The 11,976-nt window shown below is 41.0% G+C and overlaps 1 protein-coding gene across 1 annotated transcript in view; it reads right to left on the bottom strand.

Moving 5' to 3' along the window:
* The window catches only part of LOC129811443 (C3a anaphylatoxin chemotactic receptor), a 29,998-nt gene extending 18,095 nt beyond the window's left edge, over positions 1-11,903 (bottom strand). The window contains exon 1 of the mRNA XM_055862743.1: positions 10,786-11,903. The gene's annotated coding sequence lies outside the window, so the exon portion shown is untranslated. The remainder of the gene's footprint in view (positions 1-10,785) is intronic.
* Positions 11,904-11,976: the final 73 nt, after the last annotated feature.

An 11,976-nucleotide genomic window follows, 5' to 3' on the forward strand; every position in this document is an offset into this window, starting at 1 on the left:
CCCGCTGGCTGAGACAGATCTCGGGTAGAGAGGTGAGGAGTGGTTAATTTGCATAACTGTATAAACACTAAAAATAACTATTTTGTATTGCATCTTCTCTGGTTTACAAGTTTAGTTTTATTTCCCCTTATTATTCATTTTACAGTAACACCTACAGTCCAGTCTTCATTTACCATGATTATTTTAGTATATGGACATTATTTCCAAAACAAAACTAAAATGAATTAGTGTTACAAAAACACTCTTTCCTTAGGTTTGTCCTGGTGGTGGGTGATTCTAATCTTCGTGCCTTAGTGGATGATATTTTTTATTTATTTTATTTATTTCACCTTTATTTAACCAGGTAGGCAAATTGAGAACACGTTCTCATTTACAATTGCGACCTGGCCAAGATAAAGCAAAGCAGTTCGACACATACAACAACACATAGTTACACATGGAGTAAAACAAACATACAGTCAATAATACAGTGAAAAATAAGTCTATATACAATATGAGCAAGTGAGGTGAGATAAGGGAGGTGAAGGCAAACAAAATATATATATATATAAATAAATAAAAATATAAAAAGGCCATGGTGGCGAAGTAAATACAATATAGCAAGTAAAAAAAAGTAGAGATAGTAGAGATAGAAAAAAGTAGAGATAGAAATAATGGGGTGCAAAGGAGCAAAATAAATAAATACAGTAGGTAAAGAGGTAGTTGTTTGGGCTAAATTATAGATGGGCTATGTACAGGTGCAGTAATCTATGAGCTGCTCTGACAGCTGGTGCTTAAAGCTAGTAAGGGAGATAAGTGTTTCCAGTTTCAGAGATTTTTGTAGTTCGTTCCAGTCATTGGCAGCAGAGAACTGGAAGGAGAGGCGGCCAAAGGAAGAATTGGTTTTGGGGGTGACCAGAGAGATATACCTGCTGGAGCGCGTGCTACAGGTAGGTGCTGCTATGGTGACCAGCGAGCTGAGATAAGGGGGGACTTTACCTAGCAGGGTCTTGTAGATGACCTGGAGCCAGTGGGTTTGACGACGAGTATGAAGCGAGGGCCAGCCAACGAGAGTGTACAGGTCGCAGTGGTGGGTAGTATATGGGGCTTTGGTGCATTGTGCACATGCAAAACCGAGCTGGTCTCACAGGTCTTGCTACCCTCCGTGGCTTTTGGCTTCATGTCCACTCCTGGAGACCGATGTTTGTGGACTGTGTTACCACAAGGCCTTGCCCCGGACATTGTCTATTAGCTCCTAGTAACAACCTTATAGACCGTCCATCCATCGACCAGGCAGGAATAGAGTTTTAAAGAACTACTCCGTGTTGCTCTGTTGAAGTGGACTCGGTTAATTACCATTACTAGTTCCAAACACATAACATAAGTGAAATTCACAATTTCCAAGACAATGTTTTGCAAATTACTAAAACTCTGCAATGCTTCTGGTAATCATTTTCAGATCTTTGTCCTTGACTTCCCACGTGGCAGAGATCGTAAAAATGGCCTACAATACCAAGAGCAGCTGGAATTGGAGTATAAAAGCCAAGCATGGGAGCTACAGTATATCACAAAAGTGAGTACACCCCTCAAAATTTTGTAAATATTTGAGTATATCTTTTCATGTGACAACACTGAAGAAATTACACTTTGCTACAATGTGAAGTAGTGAGTGTACAGCTTGTATAACAGTGTACATTTGCTATCCCCTCAAAATAACTCAACACAGCCATTAATGTCTAAACCGCTGGCAACAAAAGTGAGTACACCCCTAAGTGAAAATGTCCAAATTGGGCCCAATTAGCCATTTTCCCTCCCCGGTGTCATGTGACTCGTTAGTATTACAAGGTCTCAGGTGTGAATGGAGAGTAGGTGTGTTAAATTTGGTGTCATCGCTCACACTCCCTCATACTTACTGGTCACTGGAAGTTCAACATGGCACCTCATGGCAAAGAACTCTGAGGATCTGAAAAAAAGAATTGTTGCTCTACATAGTGGTTTAACTGGACAGGTTCCACTCAGAACAGGCCTCGCCATGGTCGACCAAAGAAGTTGAGTGCACATGCTCAGCGTCATATCCAGAGGTTGTCTTTGGGAAATAGACCTATGAGTGCTGCCAGCATTGCTGCAGAGGTTGAAGGGTTGGGGGGTCAGCCTGTCAGTGCTCAGACCATACGCCGTACACTGCATCAAATTGGTCTGCATGGCTGTCGTCCCAGAAGGAAGCCTCTTCAAGATGATGCACAAGAAAGCCCGCAAACAGTTTGCTGAAGACAAGCAGACTAAGGACATGGATTACTGGAACCATGTCCTGTGGTCTGATGAGACCAAGATAAACTTATTTGGTTCAGATGGTGTCAAGCGTGTGTGGCGGCAACCAGGTGAGGAGTACAAAGACAAGTATGTCTTGCCTAGTCAAGCATGGTGGTGGGAGTGTCATGGTCTGGGGCTGCATGAGTGCTGCCGGCACTGGGGAGCTACAGTTCATTGAGGGAAACATGAATGCCAACATGTACTGTGACATACTAAAGCAGAGCATGATCCCCTCCCTTCGGAGACTGGGCCGCAGGGCAGTATTCCAACATGATAACGACCCCAAATACACCTCCAAGACGACCACTGCCTTGCTAAAGAAACTGAGGGTAAAGGTGATGGACTGGCCAAGCATGTCTCCAGGCCTAAACCCTATTGAGCATCTGTGGGGCATCCTCAAACGGAAGGTGGAGGAGTGCAAGGTCTCTAACATCCACCAGCTCCGTGATGTCGTCATGGAGGAGTGGAAGAGGACTCCAGTGGCAACCTGTGAAGCCCTGGTGAACTCCATGCCCAAGAGGGTTAAGGCAGTGCTGGAAAATGATGGTGGTCACACAAAATATTGACGCTTTGGGCCCAATTTGGACATTTTCACTTAGGGGTCTACTCACTTTTGTTGCCAGCGGTTTAGACATTAATGGCTGTGTTGAGTTATTTTGAGGGGATAGCAAATTTACGCTGTTTACAAATTTACGCTGTATACAAGCTGTACACTCACTACTTTACATTGTAGCAAAGTGTCATTTCTTCAGTGTTTTCACATGAAAAGATATACTCAAATATTTACAAAAATGTGAGGGGTGTACTCACTTTTGTGATATACTGTAGGTGTGACTTACAGAAGGGCTTCTTCCAATGCCTTCCCAAAAGTGCTTCTGCTCCCACAATAAAGTACACCGGAGTGATAATTATGGGATGCCAATTTTGGTCATACTGATCAAAGACACTTTGTTCGAGGGACTGAGGGGTACATGGGTGCAACTAGGCCTACTTCTGCTGGGATCCAAAGTGTAAGAAATCTTATTTTTTTAAATGTTAAATTGTGTAATTTTTTTCTACTTAGTTTCTCTGCATTTATGCAAAGTCCAGTCCACAAATAAGGTGTCTAATGCATCACAACGATTTCAGGATGGGGACAGAGGCAAGGTTGGCTAGACCAATGGCACCACTGATGAACCCCTAACAGCTGTGGCTTCTCAATCAGTAGCTAAGCTAAGACTTAAGGCCACCAATTCTACTGGACCCCCAGCAAAACCCCTGCCTGCAGCTTCACCTGCTGACCCACTTGTTCCTACACCTTCTCCATCAGTTTAGCCATTGAGGAATGATGTTTTTTTGTGCCACGCTGGCGTGCAAAAAAGTACTTTCAGGTGATCCGGAGGGTATGCATGTTATTTACTGTTGTCCTTGACAGAAATAGTATCCACATTTCTTTAAAAGCTGCATATCGGCCTAGGCGATCGTGTTATGCAGCTAAAGGAAGGAGTAGGCAGGGATGTAAGGTGGTGAGGCAAGAACTATGTACAGGGATGGAATCTGTGCAGGACACTGCTGTTAAATCGGGTGAACCTAGTGCTTTAGTAGGAGTTGACCATACTGATAAATACAGTTGAAGTCAGATGTTTACTTACACCTTAGCCAAATACATTTAAACTCAGTTTCACAATTCCTAACATTATAATCCAAGTAAAAATTCCCTGTCTTAGGTCAGTTAGGATCACCACTTTATTTTAAGAATGTGAAATGTCAGAATAACAGTAGAGTGATTTTAGCTTATATTTCTTTCATCACATTCCCAGTGGGTCAGAAGTTTACATACACTCAATTCGTTTTTTGGTAGCATTGCCTTTAAATTGTTTAACTTGGGTCAAACGTTTTGGGTAGCCTTCCACAAGCTTCCCACAATAAGATGGGAGAATTTTGGCACATTCCTCCTGACGGAGCTGGTGTAACTGAGTCAGGTTTGTAGGCCTCCTTGTTCACACACATTTTCTATAGGATTGAGGTCAGGGCTTTGTAATGACCCCTCCAATAGCTTGACTTTGTTGTCCTTAAGCCATTTTGCCACAACTTTGGAAGTATGCTTGGGGTCATTGTCCATTTGGAAGACACATTTGCGACCAAGCTTTAACTTCCTGACTGATGTCTTCAGATGTTGCTTCAATATATCCACATAATTTTCCTTCTTCAGGATGCCATCTATTTTGTGAAGTGCACCAGTCCCTCCTGCAGCAAAGCACCCCCACAACATGATGCTGCCACCCCCGTGCTTCATAGTTGGGATGGTGTTCTTTGGCTTGCAAGCCACTCCCTTTTTCCTCCAAACATGACAACGGTCATTATGGCAAAAAAAGTTATATTTTGTTTCATTAGACCAGAGGACATTTCTCCAAAAAGTACAATCTTTGTCCCCATGTGCAGTTGCAAACCGTAGTCTGGCTTTTTTTAAATGGCGGTTTTGGAGCAGTGGCTTCTCCCTTACTGAGCGGCCTTTCAGGTTATGTCGATATAGGACTCGTTTTACTGTGGATATAGATACTTTTGTACCCGTTTCCTCCAGCATCTTCACAAGGTCCTTTGCTGCTGTTCTGGGATTGATTTGCACTTTTCGCACCAAAGTATGTTCATCTCTAGGAGACAGAACGAGTCTCATTCCAAAGCGGTATGACAGCTGCGTGGTCCCATGGTGTTTATACTTGCATACTATTGTTTGTACAGATGAACATGGTACCTTCAGGCGTTTGGAAATTGCTCCCAAGGATGAGCCAGACTTGTCTACAATTTTTTTCTGAGGTCTTGGCTGAATTCTTTTGGATTTTCCCATGATGTCAAGCAAAGAGGCACTGAGTTTGAAGCTAGGCCTTGAAATACATCCACAGGTACACCTCCAATTGACTCAAATGATGTCAGTTAGAAGCTTCTGATAGGCTAAAGCAATGACATTTTCTGGAATTTTCCAAGCTGTTTAAAGGCACAGTCAACTTAGTATATGTAAACTTCTGACCTACTGGAGTTGTGATACAGTCGTCTGTAAACAATTGTCTGTAAACAATTGTTGGAAAAATGACTTGTGTCATGCAAAGTAGATGTCCTAACAGACATGCCAAAACTATAGTTTGTTAACAAGAAATTTGTGGAGTTGTTGAAAAACGAGTTTTAATGACTCCAACCTAAGTGTATGTAAACTTCTGACTTCAAATGTACATGTCAATTTATTCTGATATATGCCAACAGAGGATTGTCACAATAATGCTGTTGAACCAACCAAAATTGAAATGGGGGTGGCCATGATGTTGGGGAACACCAGAAAGAGGAGAATATTTTATCAGGCTATTTCAACGGCAATACAGTCAGTGATGACGCATAATAAAAGAAACAAATCTCCATTTAGGGTGGAAGTCCAAATTCTGCAATGGCCAAATGCTAGAAAAGATGCAACGTCAAGTAGTGTCAAGTGGCTTAGTTGCCTTTGGAATGCCAACTGTGGTAACATACAAGCTCTCGTGTAGCTGGAACCGGCAGATTTTTTATGGAATATCTACATAGGCGTACAGAGGCCCATTTCAGCAACCATCACTCCTGTGTTCCAATGGCACGTTGTGTTTGCGAATCCAAGTTTATCATTTTAAAAGCCTAATTGATCATTAGAAAACCCTTTTGCAATTATTTTAGCACAGCTGAAAACTGTTGGTCTGATTAAAGAAGTAATAAAACTTGCCTTCTTTAGACTAGTTGAGTATCTGGAGCATCAGCATTTGTCAGTTCGATTACAGGCTCAAAATGGCTAGAAACAAAGATCTTTCTTCTGAAACACAGTCTATTTTTGTTCTGAGAAATGAAGGCTATTCCATGCCAGAAATTGCCAAGAAACTGAATATCTCATACAATGCTGTGTACTACTCCTTCACAGAACAGCGCAAACTGGCTCTAACCAGAATAGAAAGAGGAGTGGGAGGCCCCGGTGTACAACTGAGCAAGAGGACAAGTACATTAAAGTGTCTAGTTTGAGAAACAGATGCCTCTCAAGTCCTCAACTGGCAGCTTCATTAAATAGCACCAGCAAAACACCAGTCTCAACATTAGTGAAGAGGCGACTCCGGGATGCTGGCCTTCTAGGCAAAGTTGCAAAGAAAAAGCCATCTCTCATTTGTATTTAAGTGATAAAAAAACAAACGGGTTAATGAATGTATCGTTAAAATGCATATACTTTGTACGTAGAAATTTTGACATGTCTCTTTGGTAGGCTATCAAAAAGAGGAAAATACAACACATTAACCCACAGCCTGGGGGAAAAAGTACCAAAACATCTCAGCAGGTCCTTTCAAATTCCTCCTGATCAATTCTAAAATATGTTCTCTCTGAATAAGTTAGAGTATTATGGCAGAACTCATTCTTGATACCAGACCTGAGCAACATTGTCATGGTAGCATGCTACCAACCATATGTAAATTCTCATTGAAATCAGAACGATTTGCTAAATTCAACACTAATCTTTGATGCATCTTCAGGTTGTTAAAAATACTTTCAGAAATATAGACCCACACTCCGTCAAAGTGTACTCGCAGAATAGATAACCTTGCTAATTTCTTACAGACAGCAGTGCTGCATCCAGGGAGCACTTATCTTCCTGAAGATTTGAATCGTGTTTTAGGTGAGATACAAAGACGGAAATTATTTGTATCCAAATAAACAAAAATATCCACTTGGTTTCATCGACCCCCTTCTCTTGCTTAGATATGCTAGGGATAAAATCTGTGGCGAAGGCGAAGCATGACGATAGCTGTGAAACTTGTCAAACAGACAGTATCCAGAATGACCCAAACTTCACTTTAGAGCGTTCCACATTCAAACATAAAAGGCGCGCTTGACATTCTTTTCAAGCAAATGATTACAAAGGGAAAAGCACCACGCACATGCAGTAAGTGTGCAGCAGTACTAAGTAGACAAACAATTTGGACCAGCACATTCTTGTACTTGTTTCTCATGTATGGTCAAAGGTCACCACTAATGTAAAACCCTATATCCCCATTTCCCTTTATTGGCCTTCCAGCAGTTGGCAATGAGACTTTGACCTACAGATTGAGCTCAGTAAAATCAGTCATTCAGTGATAAACACCAAAAAAGGACCCTACTGGGCACAGCTTATATTTGACTCTCTTAAGATTAAGGCTGATGACCATCATATCTCTATAGAATCTACAAACATTGAGGAAAGGAGTTATATATTTTTATGAAGAATGTAATGAGGGCCTTTACAGAATCTCTGATATCAGTGAACAAGTACAGTCTTGTGAGTCAGATGTTATTCAAACATTTCCCCAATTATCTTGATGGTAAAGTTCTTTCTGTTTTGACATTTCTGAAGAAAATGTCCACCGTCAAAAGAAAGTCACAAAAGATTACTTAAAGCAAACAGTAAGTGTCCAAATCAGCAATTCAGAAAAGTAATTTCACAGTTGGATGCAGTGAAAACCAGACAGACTACGTAACCATTTCTTCAACAGAGGCTTCAAAACAGCGATATGCGACATAGAATCTTCTGTGAAGGAAACACTACCTGAAGATTTTATTTAAAAAACAATACCATATCATATTTCATAAAGAGACATCAAATAATTCCTTTCACTGCAAGCATCCCAAGAAAACAAGATTTGTAAAACATGTAATACTGTTATAACTTTTAGCAGTCAAGCTCTAATGTCATCCATGCTCCAAAGTCATTACTTGTGAAGGTAGACACACTAGCAGAGAGCTGTTTACACAATAGCTTGAATATATCCTGCTACATATATATAGTGACAAGAAAAAATATGTAAACACTTTGGAATTACCTGGATTTCTGCATAAATTGGTCATAAAATGGTATTTGATCTTCATCTAAGTCACAACAATAGACAGTGTGCTTAAACTAATAACAAAATCTATTTTACGTTTTCATAACTTTTCTACCTGTCTAAAGACATCTTCAAGCCCATATTTATCCCATACACAGTCTATTACAGTATATGCCATTGGGCTCTATAGAGGGGGCAGAGAAGTGCTGCTGGGTATGTAGGACACAGTCCACCTCCAAAACTACACATATTTGGTTAGAGACCCGATTGAGTATTTCCCACTCCACTTTAGCTGAGATGTAGAAAAGTTCTCTACAGCCTAATATTCTCCACATTGTACAGTTGAAGTCGGAAGTTTACATACACTGAGGTTGGAGTCATTAAAACTCGTTTTTCAACCGCTCCACAAATTTATTGTTAACAAACTACAGTTTTGGCATGTCGGTTAGCACATCTACTTTGTGCATGACAAGTAATTTTTCCAATAATTGTTTACAGACAGACTATTTCACTTATTATTCACTGCATCACAATTCCAGTGGGTCAGAAGTTTACATACACTAAGTTGACTGTGCCTTTAAAAAGCTTGGAAAATTCCAGAAAATTATGTCATGGCTTTAGAAGCTTCTGATAGGCTAAGTGACAATTTGAGTTAATTGGAGCTGTACCTGTGGATTAGAGGTTGACCGATTATGATTTTTCAACGCCGATACTGATTATTGGAGGACCAAATAAGCCGATATCGATTAATCGGACAATTTATAAAAAAAAAAAGTATTGTAATAATGACAATTACAACAATACTGAATGAACACTTATTTTAACTTAATGTAATACATCAATAATATCAATTTAGGCTCATAAATAATGAAACACGTTCAATTTGGTTTAAATAATGCAAAAACAAAGTGTTGGAGAAGAAAGTAAAAGTGCAATATGTGCCATGTAAAAAAGCTAACGTTTAAGTTCCTTGCTCAGAACATGAGAACATATGAAAGCTGGTGGTTCCTTTAAACATGAGTCTTCAATATTCCCAGGTAAGAAGTTTTAGGTTGTAGTTATTATAGGAATTATAGGACTATTTCTCTCTATACGATTTGTATTTCATATACCTTTGACTATTGGATGTTCTTATAGGCACTTTAGTATTGCCAGTGTAACAGTATAGCTTCCGTCCCTCTCCTCGCTCCTCCCTGGGCTCGAACCAGCAACACAACGACAACAGCCACCATCGAAGCAGCGTTACCCATGCAGAGCAAGGGGAACAACCACGCCAAGTCTCAGAGCGAGTGACGTTTGAAACGCTATTAGCGAGCACCCCACTAACGAGCTAGTCATTTCACATCGGTTACACCAGCCTAATCTCGGGAGTTAATAGGCTTGAGGTAATAAACAGCGCAATAATTGAAGAATTGCGAAGAGCTGCTGGCAAACGCACGAAAGTGCTGTTTGAATGAATGCTTACGAGCCTGCTGCTGCCTACCATCGCTCAGTCAGACTGCTCTATCAAATCATAGACTTAATTAGAACATAACACACAGAAATACGAGCCTTTGGTCATTAATTTGGTCGAATCTGGAAACTATCATTTCGAAAACAAACCGTTTATTTTTTCAGTGAAATACGGAACCGTTACGTATTTTATCTAACGGGTGGCATCCCTAAGTCTAAATATTGCTGTTACATTGCACAATCTTCAATGTTATGTCATAATTATGTACAATTCTGGCAAATTAATTACGGCCTTTGTTAGGAATAAATGGACTTCACAAGTTCGCAATGAGCCAGGCGGCCCAAACTGCTGCATATACCCTGACTGTTTGCACGGAACGCAAGAGAAGTGACACAATTTCCCTAGTTATAAGAAATTCATGTTAGCAGGCAAAATTAACTAAATATGCAGGTTAAAAAATATATACTAGGCCTCCCGGGTGGCGCAGTGGTCTAAGGCACTGCATCGCAGCGTTAGATGTGCCACCAGAGACTCTGGGTTCGCGGCCAGGCTCTGTCGCAGCCGGCCGCGACCGGGAGGTCCGTGGTTGTAAACAGGTAGTTGTTTACGGTAGGGATATCCTTGTCTCATCGTACACAAGCAACTCCTGTGGCGGGCCGGGTGCAGTGCACACTAAACAAGGTCGCCAGGTGCACGGTGTTTCCTCCGACACATTGGTGTGGCTGGCTTCCGGGTTGGATGCGCGCTGTGTTAAGAAGCAGTGCGGCTTGGTTGGGTTGTGTTTCGGAGGACGCATGGCTTTCAACCTTCGTCTCACCCGAGCCCGTACGGGAGTTGTAGCGATGAGACAAGATAGTAACTACTAACAATTGGATTCCACAAAATTGGGGAGAAAAAGGGGGGTAAAAAAATTAAACAATTAAAAAAATAAAAAAATAATTATATATATATATACACACACATACTTGTGTATTGATTTTAAAGGCATTGATGTTTATGGTAGGTACATTGGTGCTTTTTTCGCAAATGCGCTTGTTGAATTATCACCCGTTTGTCAAAGTAGGCTATGATTCAATGAGAAATTAACATTATATGCAACACAGGACACGCTAGATAAACTAGTAATATCATCAACCATGTGTAGTTAACTAGTGATTATGTTAAGATTGATTGTTTTTAAGATAAGTTTAATGCTAGCTAGCAACTTACCTTGGCTTCTTGCTGCCCTCGCGTAACAGGTAGTCAGCCTGCCACGCAGGCTCCTCGTGGAGTGCAATGTAAGGCAGGTGGTTTGAGCGTTGGACTAGTAACCGGAAGGTTGCAAAAACGATTTCCCCATAGATTATCTTCAATTTTTGTAAACATACATGTAAATAAACTGTATAGCCTCAAAACATGGTCAAAACTATAATTTTGATATAATGGATGGTGTTAGCTATAATATTGTTATAATGCCTTCATTATTAAAGCAGACGTGGTTGTAACACTTTGCTGCACCCCACAGATGAACCAGTTCTGCCTGTGCCAGATACTAACCTTACTCCCACACACACACAGAGAGAGATGGCTGACACAAACCATTTATGAGCACTGATAAGGCAGGGGGGCGCTCTGACCTCAGGCGCCAGTTGCTGGTGTCTGCTTCAACATCTTGTCAATACAAGAGACAACCCAGACCGGCATGGCACTCAACGAGCATGCGCATGCATATACACACACACACACACACACAAACCCCTGTTTCAGGCGGGAGTTCCAAGGACAAAGAACACTACTGAGAACCAATGGAACATTGATATCAGCCTGAAGGGGACCGCCCTCCACTCACAGCGACCAGTCAGGAGAGCAGAACTACTAGAATCTAACTACGTCATTTCACTGTATAAAATGTATTGCAGAATATGAGTCGGGGCTCCTCCTGCTAGCTCCCTCTGAGCTAAATGGACGAGCCCGTGCACGTGTTGTCAGATATCTTTGCAACTTATTAAACTGCCTTAAATATCATACCTTATCCACCTGGTCTAGCGTCTCAACTTGGTCTCTCTCTTCTAGTAAATATCATCAATCTTTAACAATGGTCACAGACCTTGCATACATAGTTCTAATTTAAGCGGTTACATTTCTCCAGCCCCATTCCACAGCTTTTTACCAAAACAGTGGTGAGGAGACCACTTCATCATTTCAAATGCGGATTGCCCTTTCATGTTACTGCACTCGTACAACACAATAAATGTGTATGTAGTTGTGTAATGAATTCATGCCTATAGCTATATCCCCTTGGCTTGTATATCAAAACATAGCTGCACTAAGGACACGAGTTCATCATTCACTGTAAGCAGACCTTAAGTTCCATTCACTACCAAAATATCTTCAAGGCAGATGATAATTAAACACTTGCAC

Source organism: Salvelinus fontinalis, chromosome 2 (assembly GCF_029448725.1).
Source record: "Salvelinus fontinalis isolate EN_2023a chromosome 2, ASM2944872v1, whole genome shotgun sequence".
Classification (NCBI taxonomy): Eukaryota; Metazoa; Chordata; class Actinopteri; order Salmoniformes; family Salmonidae; genus Salvelinus; species Salvelinus fontinalis.